This window comes from Sus scrofa, chromosome 7 (genome assembly GCF_054392235.1).
Source record: "Sus scrofa isolate SSC_HxYL_T2T_F1_AM1 chromosome 7, Sscrofa_HxYL_maternal_Yorkshire_Landrace_v2.0, whole genome shotgun sequence".
Taxonomy (NCBI): Eukaryota; Metazoa; Chordata; class Mammalia; order Artiodactyla; family Suidae; genus Sus; species Sus scrofa.
This window is the reverse complement of record NC_139389.1, coordinates 90,336,900-90,352,999: the sequence shown is the minus strand read 5'-3', so window position 1 is coordinate 90,352,999 and position 16,100 is coordinate 90,336,900. Positions and strand designations below refer to the sequence as shown.

Sequence of the window (16,100 nt, the reverse complement as noted above, 5' to 3'; positions counted from 1 at the left end):
CATACAGCCCTCTTATTATAAGTCTCACTGGTTTTCAAACTAGTTAAGCGGACTTGTCTTCCCAGTGTTGGATTCCAGGCCTGGCTGTCCAATATGTGGTCTGAACTGCTCACTCCCCATGAAGGATCTCCAAGCCCATGATAACCCTTTCCTCTTCTATGATCCCTCCTAAAGTGTAGATCCCATCTGATCATTTCTCTTCCTCTCCTACTCGATTCCGCATGGATCTTTCTTATAGCCTTGGTTGTGGAAGAGTCTTTCTGCCAGTCTCCACTTTGCTTTCAGTGAGAACTGCTCCACATGTAGATATATTTTTGATATGTTTGTGGAAGGAGGTAAACTTTGCATCTTTCTACTCCACCATCTTGGTCTCCTCTCTCTATATTATCTCATTTTTAAAGATTTGGAAAATTTTCATTAGTCAAGCAAATGTTCCTTGTGTTTTTAAAGGGAGTATGTTAAGCTATGATTTGAATTTCTTTGATACACAGTATCTAATTTTTTCTTCTCTTGCCAGCAGTGTAATTTATGTTTCAAGATTTTTCTTGTCTCAGTGAGAGTCAAACATCAAATAATACCACTTAAATGTGGAATCTAAAAAAAAAGGATAATAAATGAACTTATTTGCAGAATAGAAATGGACTCACAGACCTCAAAAACAAACTTATAGTTACCAAAGGGGCAAGTGGGAAGGGGGAAGGATAGACTGGGGGTTTGGGATTGTGGTATATTGAATGACTGGTTAGTGGGAACCTGATATATAGCACAGAGGACTCTGCTCAATATTTTGGGATAATCTATAAAGAAAAAGAATCTGAAAAGGAATAGATGTGTGTCTATATACTGAATACTTTGTTGTACAGCAGAAATGACCATAACATTGTAAATCAACTATATTTCAAAATAAAATGTAAAAAAAAGAAAAGAAAAAGAATTTTGCTTGTCTCACCTCCACTATCTACTCATAAGATCTGGGCAAAAAGAGATAACTAGATACTTCACAAAAGGGAATATTCGAATAGATAATAATCATATGAAAAGATGTTCCAGGTTACTAGTTATCAGGGAAATATACATTATAACCACAATTCATATTGCTACATACTTAAGAAAATAAAAAGGCCTGAAAATATCAAAGTCTGTGAAAGATATAGAACAACTAGACTCTTATACAGCTCTGGTGAGAGGATAAACTGGTGAAACCACCTTTGAATCTCTAGCAGTTTCTTCCTTTTTTTTTTTTTTTTTTTTTTTGCTTTATTGATTTTCTGTCTAGAGGATCTGTCCATTGATGTCAGTGGGGTGTTAAAGTCTCCTACTATGATTGTATTCCCATAAATTTCTCCTTTTATGTCTGTTAGTATTTGTTGTACTGGGTACTCCAATATTAGGGGCATATATATTGACGACAGTAATATCCTCTTTTTCTATGGATCCTTTAACCATTAAATAGCATCCTTTGTCTTTCTTTATGGCCTTTGTTTTAAAGTCTATTTTGTCTGATATGAGTATTGCAACTCCTGCTTTCCTGTCTGGTCCACTGGCATGAAATATCTTTTCCCATCCCATCACTTTCAATCTACAAGTGCCCTTTGCCCTAAGGTGAGTCTCTTGTAGGCAGCGGATTGAAAGTTTTTGCTTTTTTAATCCAATCTGCCACTTTTGATTAGAGCATTTTGTCCACTGACATTTAAGGTGATTATTGATAGCTATGTATTTATTGTCATTTGAAACCTTGTTTTCTAGTTGATTCTATGTTTCTCTTTTCTTCCTTTCTTTTTTTGGTTAGATGATTTCCATTTATTTTATGTTTGAATACTTTTCTTTTCAGTTTTTGTGAATGTAATGTTCAGTTTTGATTTGTGGTTGCCCTGTTTTTTAAGTATGTTAACCCCTTCCTATATCTGCTTGCTTTAGCCTGATAATCATATAGGCTCAAACACATACTTAAAAAAGATGAAAAAGAATCTAATTTTTCTTACTTCCCTTGCCCACACTGTATGAATTTGATGTCTTTTTTTTTCTTTTTCTTTTAATGTCTTCATGTTTAGATGAGTATGCTGGCTTATTTAAGTGACTGCTTTCCAATTGTGGTTTCCTCCATCCTAGATTTTCCTTTTTTTTTTTTTTTTTTTTCAATTTATAGAAGCCCTTTCAGCATTTCTTTTAGAATGGGCTTTGTATTGCTGTACTCTTTTAGCTTTTGTTTGTTGGAGAAATTCTTTACTTCCCCTTCTATTTTAAATGATATTCTTGCTGGATAGAGTATTCTAGCTTGCAAATTTTTTCCTTTCAGCACTTTAACTATATCTTGCCACTCCATTCTGGCCTGCAGTGTTTCTGTAGAAAAATCAGCTGATAGCCTTATGGGGGTTTCCTCGTAATTAATGCTTTGCTTTACTCTTGCTGCCTTTAGAATCCTCTCTTTAACTTTTGCCATTTTTATTATAATATGTCTTGGTGTGGGCCTGTTTGGGTTCAACTTGTTTGGGGCCCTCTGTGCTTCCTGTATCTTGACATCAGTATCCTTTAGATTTGGAAAGTTTTCAGCCATAATTTCTTCAAATATATTTTCAATCCCCTTTTCTTTTTCTTCTCCTTCTGGAATTCCTCTTATGTGTAGATTGGCCTGCTTTATATTATCCCATAGGTCTTTTATATGGCTTTCATGGTTTTTTCATTTGGTTTTCTGTCCGCTGCCATGTTTGGCTGATTTCCATTATTCTATCTTCCCCATCACTAATTCATTCCTCTACATCATTCATTCTGATCTTTATTACCTTTAGTTCAGTTTGTATCTCTGCAAATGAATTTTCTAGTTTTTCTTGGCTCCTCCTTATATTTTCTAGTTCCTTTCTGAGGGAATCTGCATTACTGTTCATATCCTCTCTTAATTCCTTCAGTACTTTCAATGCCTCCCTTTTGAACTCAAAGCCTGTCAGACTGCAGAGGTCTCTTTCATTGTTGACTGCTTTAGGTGAGTTCTCCTGTTGTTTTAACTGGGAATGCTTTCTGAGCTTCTTCATCTTGCTTGTGTGTGTGTGTGTGTGTGTGTGTGTGTGTGTGTGTGTTTTCCTGTGAATTTGGGGAAGCCAAACTGTAGTCTTGTAAGTCTATTTCTATGCAAGAATACCCCTTTGTATTTTTTTTGGGGGGGGGGTTACTTTTTTTTTTTTTTTTTTGGTGTGGGAGTTTGAATCTTTGCTGTATCTTTCTTTGGTGTGAGCAGTCTGTTATCCCCAGGATGCCCTGGATGTTTTCAGGGAGAAGGGGGCGATGGGTAGGGCCAGCATTCAGTGCCTGATCTTTGGGCTCTCAACAGAAGCAGAGACCTGCAGGAAGGTGGCACAGGTTACTCCTATTTGCAGGGCCCTGGCAGTGGTAATGAGCTCTAGAAGGATCTGCAAGGTGACCAGAAAATTTGGCTGAAGCTGCAGCAGGGTGTATGAGTTCCCAGGGGGGTGAGAGCAGTAAATGCTTGTGTTTGATGGCTATGCCCTCCTCTGAGGTGACTGGAACCACAGGCGGTGCCTATTCAAGGACCCCTAGTGGGAGTGGGCCATGATCATCTCTACCTTCTGTGATAACTGCAGTGGTTTGCCTCTGCCATCTATAGGCCATGTATGAGGTGATCCGTCTTATGTCGCCCACAGAGGAGGTGCTGCACAGGCTGTTCCTAGTTGTAGGATCCTGGGAAGTGACAGAGATCTGGCATATGGGTACTGCCCTGAACATTCAGCAGTGGCCACAGCAGGGCTGGTGTGTTCACAAGGGTGCACAAGCAGCAATAGGCGATTCGGTCACAATGCCTTCCTCTATGATACCCTGGAGGTGAATGAGGCTGCAAGGGGTGCCAATTCACCAACCCCTAATGGTGCCTGGCCTCTGCTACCTTTGGAGTCAGAGATAACTGCAGCGGTTTGCCCTCACCACCTGTAAATCATGCAAGAAGTGCCTGGTACTGCTTAGCCCCCACAGGATGTGCTGAATAAGGTGCTCTTAGTTGCAGGTTGCTAAGAAGGGACAGTGATCAAGCATCTAGGTCCCTTCCAGAATGTTTGGCAGTGGTAGCTGCAGTGCATGTGTGTTCCTGGGGGAGCGAGAGCAACATCAGGTGGTGTTCCATTGTAGTGTCCTTGTCTGTGATGCCTTCTGAAGTGGTTGGGGCAGCAAGTGATTTTTGTTAAGATATTCCTAGCTGTGGTAGGCCAGGCTCACTTCTGGGGTCAGGGATAATTGCAGTGGTTTGCTCCTACCACCTGCAGGTCTGGTCCACCATAGACTTCCCACTGCTGGAGACACCAGGTCTATGGTAGGCTAGCAAGTGACTTCTGGTGGTGAGAAGCTGCACCTGAGAGGCACAATCTAGGGTGGGTAGCATGGCTTCCTGCAGGGTGAGGGAACCTGGAGTGATGCGGATCAGTGCATGGCTTCCTACGGGTCAGGGCTGGGCTGGAGTGCTGCAGAGCAGTGCATGGCTTCCTGCAGGGTGGGACGAGCTGGCCCAGATTGATGCGGAGTGGCTCAGAGCTTTCCCCAGGTCAGGTTGGGGTGGGGCCGGGAGCGCTGCAACGTGTTAAGCAGCCTCTCTCTGGTCCAGACTCAGGACTCGGCCTGTAGGGTGGCTTCTCCACTTCCCACAGGGCAGGGTGCTGTGCTGGGGAGGCTCCACCCTCTGCGATCCTGCAGGGGCAAGCACTTGCACGTTGGGGCACATGGAGTTTTCTCTGGCGGTAGCCAGCCCCTTCTCCTCTCCCCTCCCCAGCAATGGCTCTTTATCTCTCCCGTGTTCCCGGACCTTCTTCCATGTTCCCCCTGCCATGGATTTCCACTCCCCAGCCCTTAGTGTACTGCTTCCCCTGCCCACAACGCACTGCTCCCTTGACTCTTAGGTTGTCTCCACACCGCCAACCCCAGCCTGCTCCAGGGACTGACCTCCAGAGTCTAAGTCTTAGCACCCAGCCCCCACCCAAGCTTCTCAGGTTGTGGTGTCTGTGCTAGCGGTTCAGATGATCTGTGCTTCTCTCACTCTGCTTTTTGGTTCTCAGACCTGCTGCTGCACTTCCCTTGGTGTCTTGGAGATCCCTCTGACCCCGCTGATCTTTCCATCAGTTAGGTGGCTCCCCAGGATGTAAGCTGCCTTTCTCCTTCACAGCTCCCTCTCAGGAATGCTTGTCCCATCCTGATTCCTTTTCTCTCTCTCTTTTTGTTCTACCCAGTTATGTCAATAGTTTCTTGCCCTTTTTGGAGGTTTAAGTTCTTCTGCCAGCATTCAGTTGATGTCCTGTGTGAGTCATTTTACATGTAGATGTGTTTTTTTGATGTGTTTGTGGGAGAGGGTGAGCGTGTTCTTTACTGTTCTGTCATCTTGCCTCCTTCCTCTTTTTTTGCTGCTTAGGGCCACATTTGGCAGCATATGGAGTTTCGCAGGCTATGGTTGAACTGGAGCTACAGCTGCCACCCTACACCACAGCCAGAGCAACACAGGATCCAAGCCATCTCAGTGACGTAAACCACAGCTCATGACAATGCCAGATCCCTGACCCACTGAGCAAGGCCAGGGATCAAAGCCACATCCTCACACAGGAACTCCTGGCAGTTTCTAAAAGACACGCTCACCCCATGATCCAGTAATTCCATTGCAAGATATATACATAAGAGAAAGGCCAAAGAAATATACAAAAATGTTTGTAACAGATTTGTAAATAACACATCGACCCTTTAGTGGTTATGTTATTTTCTCAAGAATATCTAAGCTACAAATGTGTGAAATAGTAAGTATGTGAAGTTGTCAATTCAGAGACAACAATAACAAGGTAGTTTTCGATACTACCGATTAGGTTTTTTACTGAAATCCTAACACAATTTGACAAAATGGTTGTATAGGGTATTTGTTGACGTAATAAACAGAGGCAGTCAAATGTGAGAAATAAGAAATCAGTCAACTGCTGTTTGACATGGAAGAGACCATATAAACAATAGCAAATCTTTTTCATTTTAATCGTGAATTATTTTGGAACAATGCAGTTTCAGCAGAGCTTGCAAATCCAAAAGGAACTAATTATAGAGGAAAACAGAAAGGTATCAGAGGGATGTGACCCTTAGGAATAAGTTATTTGCAGTATTTGTAATTAAATTTGTGCTTATCTCTTGACCTTTATTCAGATGATAGAATCAAAGAAAGAGATGCTTATGACCATGAAAATTTAAGAGAGATTTTCTATGATATAGTGAAATATAATACAATTAATCATATCTCTTATGTTTCTAAATTCTTATTTTGGGCCTTTGAAAACTCTATGTTATCAACATTTTAAATAGACTCTCAGTTTTTATATTCATGTCTGCACATGGAAATGTGGATATATTGTTTGGTTGGTAATGATTCTCTCACTAATGAGAGAGTCAGAATAATCTAGCTTGACTTAAAAATGCATAGCCTTTTAATTGCTAAGGGACTTCATTTATAAAATGAGAAGTTTTCCCAAATTTATTGAGACATTTTTCATGTTGTCTTACACAATTTCAAAATAAAAGGGGTTTCTCCATTATTGGAACTTGGGCATACAAAAACAAGACTGAAAAAAATGTGAGCAAGTGAAAAAATCCTAGAAGAGTCTCAGCGATTTTCAGTCACAACTTCCAAAGCAAGCAAAAGGTATAAAGAACAATTAAACATATTTTTATGTTTGAATACAATAACATATATATTTTAAATATGCCAATTTCAAATGTGAAACATTGATTACAGAATATTTGTGATATATCAAGATATATAGAAAGATATAATCAGATGCCTAATTCTACTATCCAAAGTAAGTCAATAAAACTTTGATTTGTATGGCCTGAAGCTACATTTTATTGAAATTAAACTTTTTCTATATGATTAAATATCATTTTTATATTTTAAGCATTTTGTATTTCACCTGGTTTTATTTTATATAGGGCTCTTCTAATTATCCTTATTGAGTCATAAAAATTTGATCTTAAGGATATATATATACATATATATATATATACACACACATATGTGACTATTTTCCTTCTGTTCAACTATTGCATTTTACAAATCTTTATTATGTTTTTGAGATAATAGAAAGCTTACTCATCTGCACTGAATAAAATCTATTAACCTTTAATTTGGCATTTTCCACTTTGGACATAACCCTAACTCAGTGTTATAATGTAACAAAGCATTTGTATTTATCTATATATTTACCTTGATCAGACAAAATATTATAAAATATAAGTATATATATATATTTGCTTGTATATTTACCTCAGTCTTTTGTTTAAATTTTTATTGTTGAAATATTTAAAGTACCTTAATTTATTTTTTTAAGATCGTGTAGCTAGCCAGCCTTATTTATTCCGAAATAAGTTCATATCTATCCTAAACAGCATATTTTTTGATATATAACTATTTCTGAACTCTCAGGTTTCTTACATCTATTCATTATTCTGCCTACTCTTATGAAGATAAAGTATCATTTTATTATTCTAGTTTTATAATACTTTTTTTTATAATTTTTTTATTTTCCCACTGTACAGCAAGGGGGTCAGGTTATCCTTACATGTATACATTACAACTACATTTTTCCCCCACCCTTTGTTCTGTTGCAACATGAGTATCTAGACAAAGTTCTCAATGCTATTCAGCAGGATCTCCTTGTAAATCTATTCTAAGTTGTGTCTATAATACATTTTAATATCAGATGGATTTATCTCCATTATTTTCCTTCATTTCAAGAATTTTCCTAGTAATTCACAGATGACACTTTGGAAGGACGGGTGGGTAAGGGAACAAGAGACATTGTCCTGCTTTTCTTGGGGAAGCCACATTATTCAAAGTTGACATATGATTTGGAATATATTTCCAATTTTGGTTATCTTTGATTGATTGCCAGACCCATAATTATCAACCTTAGTTTTCAGTGCTGCTGTAACTCCAAATGCTTTAGGTAGTAGATGATAGAACATAGTTACTATCATGAGTCTCAAGTTATCTACAGATTATTTTTTAAAATTTCTTTATGACTGTATGTAAAATAAATGATTCTCTGATTTGAAGGTTTTGGTAGCTAAATGCCAACTACATTTTCAAGAGCATGTATACAGGACTAGAATCTAATTAAATATATAGAATCTTTATTAAATATATAGAATTTGAACTTATAAAATTAGAATCTGCATTGAGCTCTATAAGCAAATATACCAGAGTTAGGCACTCATTAGAGTTTAGTGCTTTCATTGTTCTCTGAGATTTGTATGAAATTTATATACATGTGTGTATAATTTTTCATTGAAATGTTATAATTTCAAATTTAACTACATTTAAAAATGTAATCATACATTTTTCCGTATCAGTACATTTAGATTTCCATGTTTAAATCTTTCCATTAATGAAGGGGTTTTAATTGAGTTTTCCAATTTTTGGTTATTAAAGACAATTTTCGCATGAGCACTCCTGATAATTTTTTTTGGGGAAAACTTAGGGTATAAATCCCAGAATTGAAGGCTCTCCATTCAAACTGTTGCAAGACTTTTAGCCCTAAAATGCAATGCCAAATTCCACCCCCACCAAAAAAAATGCCAATATCAAAAAGTAGGATTTGAGAATTCTTAAACGCCATCTCACACTCTGACCAAAACTGATTTTTTAATGTAATAGATAAAATTATGTACTGTGCTATTTTAATTTGCATTTAAACAAGTATCAGTAAGGTTGAGCACATTTGTTTTTGTTTAAAGATATTTGCAGTTCTACCTCTATGATCTGCCAATCCATATGCTTTCCCCACTTTTCCATTGTTTCTTTAATCTTTTCTTACCAATCAGAGATAACTACTCTTTGTTTCACTTGTTTGAAAATATATTCTCATTTCTTTTTTCTTCTATTCTTTTTTTCTTTTCTTTTTTTAGTTATTTCCTCAATACAATTTTTTTCTACTGTACAGCATGGTGACCCAGTTACACATACATATATACATTCTTTTTTCTCACATTATCATGCTCCATCATTCATAAGTGACTAGATATAGTTCCTAGTGCTCCACAGCAGGATCTCATTTATTCACTGCTTTTATTTTCATAAAGTCAAATCTGTTAGTCTTTATCTTCATGATTCTGGTTTTTACATTATGCATAAAATGTTTTTATGGGTTACATTATGTTAAAATATATGGACCTATGTTTGCTTTTACTGATTTCATAGTTTTATTTTTACAGATGTAAATCTTTTACAAGTCTCTGAAATTTATTTTCTTATGAGAAGTGAGGTTGGAAATCCAATCTCCCCATCCACGACTGCTAATTATTTGTCCCATTATCATTTACTATTTTCCTTACTGATCCAAAAATCTATCTGTATCATATATCACATTTACATATGTGTTTGTGTCTAAATCTAGACAATACAGTTGACCTTTGAACATTGCAGCTTAGGGGCAATGACCTTCCACACTAATGGAAAATCCATGTATAGCTTATAATTGGCCCTTTATATCCCACATTCTTGGATTTAACCAGCCAATTTTGTAGTACTATATAGTCTTTACTACTGAAAAAAAATTCCACATATAAATGAACATTTACAGTTCAAACTCCTGTTGTTCAAGGTTTGACTATACTTTCTGTTGAATTTTGCTGTCTCATTCTTCTTGCTCTGGGTCCTCATCTCTGAAAGGCTGTATGATGTTGTGCTATAAGTAGTGCGTGAAGGCAAACACAATGTTTCAAGGCAGAGTCACATGTCAAAAAGGCATGCTTTAGTGGAAAACTTCTAAGTAAAAATTTATCAAAGTTCCTTCTTCTCTCATTATCTCATGGGGAACCTAGGTTATATTTCTGTGTGCAGCTTTGTACTGTGTTTTAGGAGATCACCTCACCTGCTATTTAGTCTACTTTATAACCAAGCAAAACTAAGAATAAGCTGGAAAAGAAAATTAAAATATCAAATCTTGGGAGCCAAGCAATATGAATATTGAAGCTGGCATTTTGGGAGAACATGATAAAGTCAACTGCTAGTATTTATTGATATTGTGGAATTCTGACAACAGGAAGAGCTTCTTTCCCAAAGAAAAGACACCAGCACCAGCTAACTTATTACTGAACAGCCCTCCTGACGCACTGGTGAGCAGCTCTTTTTGTCTCTCCACAAAAGTGCTTTATTACATTATTTGCTGCTATTATTTCTTTTTTTATTGTTATTTCCCCAACACAATATTTTTCCCCACTGTACAGCATGGTGACCCAGTTACATATACATGTATACATAATTTTTTCTCCAACTATCATGCTCCATCATAAGTGACTTGACATAGTTCTCAGTGCTACACCGAAGGATCTCATTGTTAATCCATTCCAAAAGCAATAGTTTGCATCCCTTAACCCCAAGATCCCAATCCATCCCACTCCTTCCCCCTCCCCTCCAGGCAACCACAAGTCTATTCTCCAAGTCCATGATTTTCTTTTCTGTGGAAAGGTCCTTTTGTGTTGTATATTAAGATGCCAGATACAAGTGATATCATATGGTATTTGTCTTTCTCTGACTTACTTCACTCAATATTTGAGTCTCGAGTTACACCCACATTGCTGCAAATGGCATTATTTCATTATTTTTTATGACTGAGTAGTATTCCATTGTGTATAAATACCACATCTTCTTAATCCAATTGTCTGTTGATGGACATTTGGGTTGCTTCCGTGTGTTAGCTACTGTGAACAGAGCTGCAATGAACTTGCGGGTGCATGTGTCTTTTTTAAGGAAGGTTTTGTCCAGATATATGCCCAAGAGTGGGAATTCTGGGTCATATGGTAGTTCTATGTATAATTTTCTAAGGTAACTCCATATTGTTCTCCATAGTGGTTATACCAGCTTACATTGCCAACAACAGTGCAGGAGGGTTACCTTTTCTCCACACCCCCTCCAGCACTTGTTATTTGTGGACTTATTAATGATGGCCATTCTGACTGGTGTGAGGTGGTATCTCATGGTAGTTTTGATTTGCATTTCTCCACTAATCAGGGATGTTGAGCATTGTTTCAAGTGCTTGTTGGCCATCTGTATATCTTCCTTGGAGAATTTTCTATTGAAGTCCTTTGCCCATCTTTCCATTGGGTTGTTGGCTTTTTTGCTTCTAAGTTGTATAAGTTGTTTGTATATTTTAGAGATTAAGCCCTTGTCAGTTGGATCATTTGAAACTATTTTCTCCCATTCTGTAAGTTGTCTTTTTGTTTTCTTTTTGGTTTCCTTTGCTGTGCAAAAGATTTTCAGTTTGATTGTCACTGTATGCAGATGACATGATACTATATATAGAAAACCCTAAGGACTCAACCCAAAAACTACTTGAACTGATCAACAAATTCAGCAAAGTAGCAGGATATAAGATTAATATTCAGGAGTTCCCGTCGTGGCGCAGTGGTTAACGAATCCGACTAGCAACCATGAGGTTGCGGGTTCGGTCTCTGCCCTTGCTCAGTGGGTTAATGATCCGGCGTTGCCGTGAGCTGTGGTGTAGGTCGCAAACGCGGCTCGGATCCTGTGTTGCTGTGGCTCTGGCGTAGGCCGGGAGCTACAGCTCCGATTAGACCCCTAGCCTGGGAACCTCCATATGCCATGGAAGCGGCCCAAGAAATAGCAAAAAAAAGACAAAAAAAAAAAAAAAAGATTAACATTCAGAAATCAGTCACATTTCTGTATACTAATAATGAAACTTTAAAATAGAAATACAGAAATAAAATACCTTTTAAAATTGCACCCCAAAAAATCAAATACCTGGGAATACACCTGACCAAGGAGGCAAAGGACCTATATGCTGAGAACTATCAAGCACCAATCAAGGAAACTAAAGAAGATGTAAATAAATGGAAAGATATTCCATGCTCCTGGGCTGGAAAAGTTAATATTGTAAAAATGGCCATACTACCCAAGCAATCTACATACTGAATGTAATCCCTAACAAATTACCCAGGACATTTTTCACAGAACTAGAGCAAAAAATCCAAAAATTTATATGGAAACCACAAAAGACTCAGAAGTGCCAAAGCAATCCTGAGAAACAAAACCAAGAAGGAGGCATAACTCTCCCAAACCTCAAGCAGTATTACAAAGACACAGTCATCAAGTAGTGTGGTTCTGGTACCAAAAGAGACACACAGACCAATGGAACAGAAGAGAGTACCCAGAGATAAACCCTGACACCTATGGTCAATTAATCTTTGACAAAGGAGGAAAGAACATAAAATGGGAAAAAGAAAGTCTATTCAGCAGAATTGCTGGGCAACAGGACAGCTACATGCAAATCAATGAAACTAGAACACACCCTCACCCCATGCACAAAAATAAACTCAAAATGGCTGAAAGACTTAAATATAAGACAAGACACCATCAAACTCCTGGAAGAGAGTATAGGTAAAACATTCTCTGACATTAATCTTACAAATGTTTTCTCAGGTCAGTCTCCCAAAGAACAGAAATAAAAGCAAAAATAAACCATGGGACTTAATCAAACTGCTATTATTTCTGATATTTTGTTGGTTTATTTTTCATATCCATGAGCCCTAATCAAGCTATTTTATGACTTTATGATTAGTCTTTGTAAATTGATATAAATCTTCTAGCTTTGTTCTTCAAAATTGCCTTGGCCCATTTTGGTATTTTGTATTTCAGACTATATTTTAAATTCAACTTGTGAATTTTCAAAAAACTCCTGTTTGGAATCAGATTGGGAGTATGTGGAATATATATACATGAACTTAAAGATAATTGGCATATTTACAATTTGTGAATGTAAGATCTCTTCATTTATTAGATGCTGATTTTGTTGTCCTTTTAAAATGATGACATATGCAAACCTACTTAATAATATTAATTATATAAAGTGATCCTCTAATAGTGAAACATTTTTGCATTCCTACAATACAATATATTCTGTTAGAATAAGCTAAAAAAATAAAATTTGTGAGGAAGCAGTAGTATAAATTTATATAACCTCTTATTGAGAATTTTGCATTATTTAATTATTTGAAAATGACTAGTGATTCTACTTCTAGTAGTATAGTCTTGAAAAAGTCATATGTAGATGGATATGTACATGTATATTGAACCATTTCTAAAATAGCAATTCACTTACATCTGGAATATAACATACGGCACAAAGGAAACTTTCCACAGAAAAGAAAATCATGGACTTGAAGAATAGATTTGTGGTTGTCAAGGGGGAAAAGGAGGGAGTGGGGGGGACTGGGAGCTTGAGGTAAATAAATGCTGAAGGTTGCCTTCGGGATGGATTAGCAATGGGATCCTACTGTGTAGCACTGGGAACCCTGTCTAGTCACTTATGATGGAACATGTAATGTGAGAAAAAAGAATGTATACATGTAAGTGTAACTGGGTCACCATACTGTATAGTAGAAAAATATGTGTATATAAATAAATGATTAAAAAATAGCAATTCATCAGTAAAAACAAAATTTCTGCTCATAGAAAATTGTTATGACTGGATATCACTTATTTTTAAAAGTCACATACAAATTAACAATATATAAGTGAACTTTACTTCTATCAGGAATTTTATTTTCTTTAAATATTATGGAGCAAAATGACAAGAATACAAGTACTTATCACAGAAATGTGAAGACCTTTATTATATTATTTTTGTACTTCTCTGAAATCTTAAAACATTTCAAAATATTTTTAAACTACGTTACATTTATTTTTATTAAGTCTTCAGTCAGATATAGTCTTCTGTATTTTCTCTTTTTTTTTTTTTTTGTCTCACTTCAAAACAATGTATTGTGTTACTATCTCTTTTTAAGTATCAGCTACATCTTCCTTGTTATCCTGTTTCAAAATTTCTGGCTAGCATTTTTCATTTGTAAATTCATTCTGCAGAAGTCTGCTTTACACATCTAGAACAACATGGAATGTTCCCTGTAGATCCCCGTTTGTTTATTCAGGACCTATAAGCCAGCAGCAAGCATCCACTTAGGCTGTCTCTGAGCATGTGCCTCCCAATCTACTAAATCCATAGGTCCAGAAGAAATCAGAGCCCATGGGAGGAGACTCAAATTGTTGGAAACTTCTTCCACATCAGGAAAAAAGTAAGGTGAGGAGTCTTCTCAATTTGGCCAGCCATAGATATGTGTCTCAAAGACTCATAATGTTCCTTGTCTCTGTTCCTCTGACTTTCAGTAGTAACTTCAGAACTGGCTCCTAGATTGTCAGTGCCCTATATTCCATCTATTCAATTTCCTTTTTCTTGGTTCTGCTTCTAATTAGAAAACGATGTGACATGCTTTCATTTACATGACCCTTACTATTATTATGCAGGGAGAAATAGATTTCAAGGTGGAAAGGTCCCCTTTTTTGCCTATGGAGAACCCATAAATCTATTTCTCAAATTCTAAAAAGGTGGCAAGGAAATCCCTTACTCTATCACCAACTGAGATAATCACTTTTCTTAAGATGAGTCCAGATATGAGTTACATATTGACAGCTTCAATCTTCTTCAAACACCTTGGTTTATGACAGGTATTCCTCATGATCTCTTCTAAGAAAATCATGTCTGTCATTCTACAAAAAATTTGGATTCTGTGTTGTTTAATATTTTTGATTATTTTGCACATTTCAGTGGATTTTAGAAAGCAAAGTTAAATGAATGTGTATTTTATCTCTCAACTTTAAATAACAGACTTTAATCTATTTTGTTTTAGGTAGCATATATCAACAGCCAAACAAATAGAAAAGCAAAATCCCTCCATAGTGTCTGAGTTTATTTTGCTGGGACTCACGGAGCTTCATGAGTTACAGATTTTCTTTTTCTCCTTCTTTTCTATTATCTACATAGCTATTTTATTAGGTTACCTCATTATTATCTTGGTAGTGAAACTGGACCCTCAATTAAATTCTCCAATGTACTTCCTTCTGGCCAACCTCTCCTTCGTTGACATGGCCCTGGCCTCTTGCAACTCCTAAAATGATCAGTGACTTAATGAGTGAAAATAAGGCCATTTCCTATGAAGGCTGCATGGCCCAGATGTTTTTCCTTCACCTCTTTGGTGGAAGTGAGATGATGTTGCTCATAGCCATGGCAATTGATAGATTAACTGCCACATGCAAACCCCTCAATTACAAAAATATTATGAACCATCGTGTTTGCCTCAGACTTGCACTTTTCTCCTGGACTACTGGTTTTGTGCACACTATTAGCCAAATGGTTTTCACAGTGACTTTACCGTTCTGTGGCCCCAATGTCGTGGATAGTTTTTTTTTTTTTTTTTTTTTTTTTTTTTGTGATCTGCCTCTGGTGATCCAACTGGCCTGCACTGACACTTACACTTTGGAACTATTAGTCACTACATTTAGTGGACTACTCTCTGTTCTATTTCATCTTTCTGTTCATCTCCTATAGCATCATCCTGATTACTGTCCAGCATCATTCCTCCAGTGGGTATTCCAAAGCGATGTCTACTCCTTCAGCTCACATTACTGTGGTGGTACTATTTTTTGGACCTTGCATCTTTGTCTACATATGGCCATTCAGCCGTGTCTCTATAGATTAGATCCTTTCTGTGTTTTATACAATTTTTACTCCTCTTTTAAATCCAATCATCTACTCATTTAGGAATAAAGATATGAAGAAAGCAATAATAAAAATAAAGACCGGGCACATGAGTTGCAGATCAACCTTTTAACTAAAATACTTCTATCATCAAAGGCATCATCATTGTTGCCATTATTGTAATCATCCAAAGACACAGGTATGAGATTTTATACCAAACATAAGTCACATTTTTGGGAAATAATAATCTTTCCCTACCAAGCCTATATACAATGAAACATTCCTAACTGTGCATCTAAGTGCAAACCATTCCAATACATCATCATTCATTTATGTTGTAATTTTAAGTTTTTCTAGAAACTCAATTAGATTATAAGATACTGCTATTGAGTTCTAACCACCTCTGAAGCACTTCACATGCATTTTCTCTTAACTTCACAACAATGAAAATGGAGAATATTATTTATATATTATCCACAGAAAATTGAGCAGTATGAAATTTAACAAACTTGTCACAGAAATTTAAATACTAGACTT

The 16,100-nt window shown here is 36.8% G+C and overlaps 1 pseudogene; it reads left to right on the top strand.

Annotated features, from left to right (window-relative positions):
- Positions 1–4,412: 4,412 nt before the first annotated feature.
- Positions 4,413–15,696, top strand: LOC146401761 (olfactory receptor 4K13-like; annotated as a pseudogene).
- Positions 15,697–16,100: the final 404 nt, after the last annotated feature.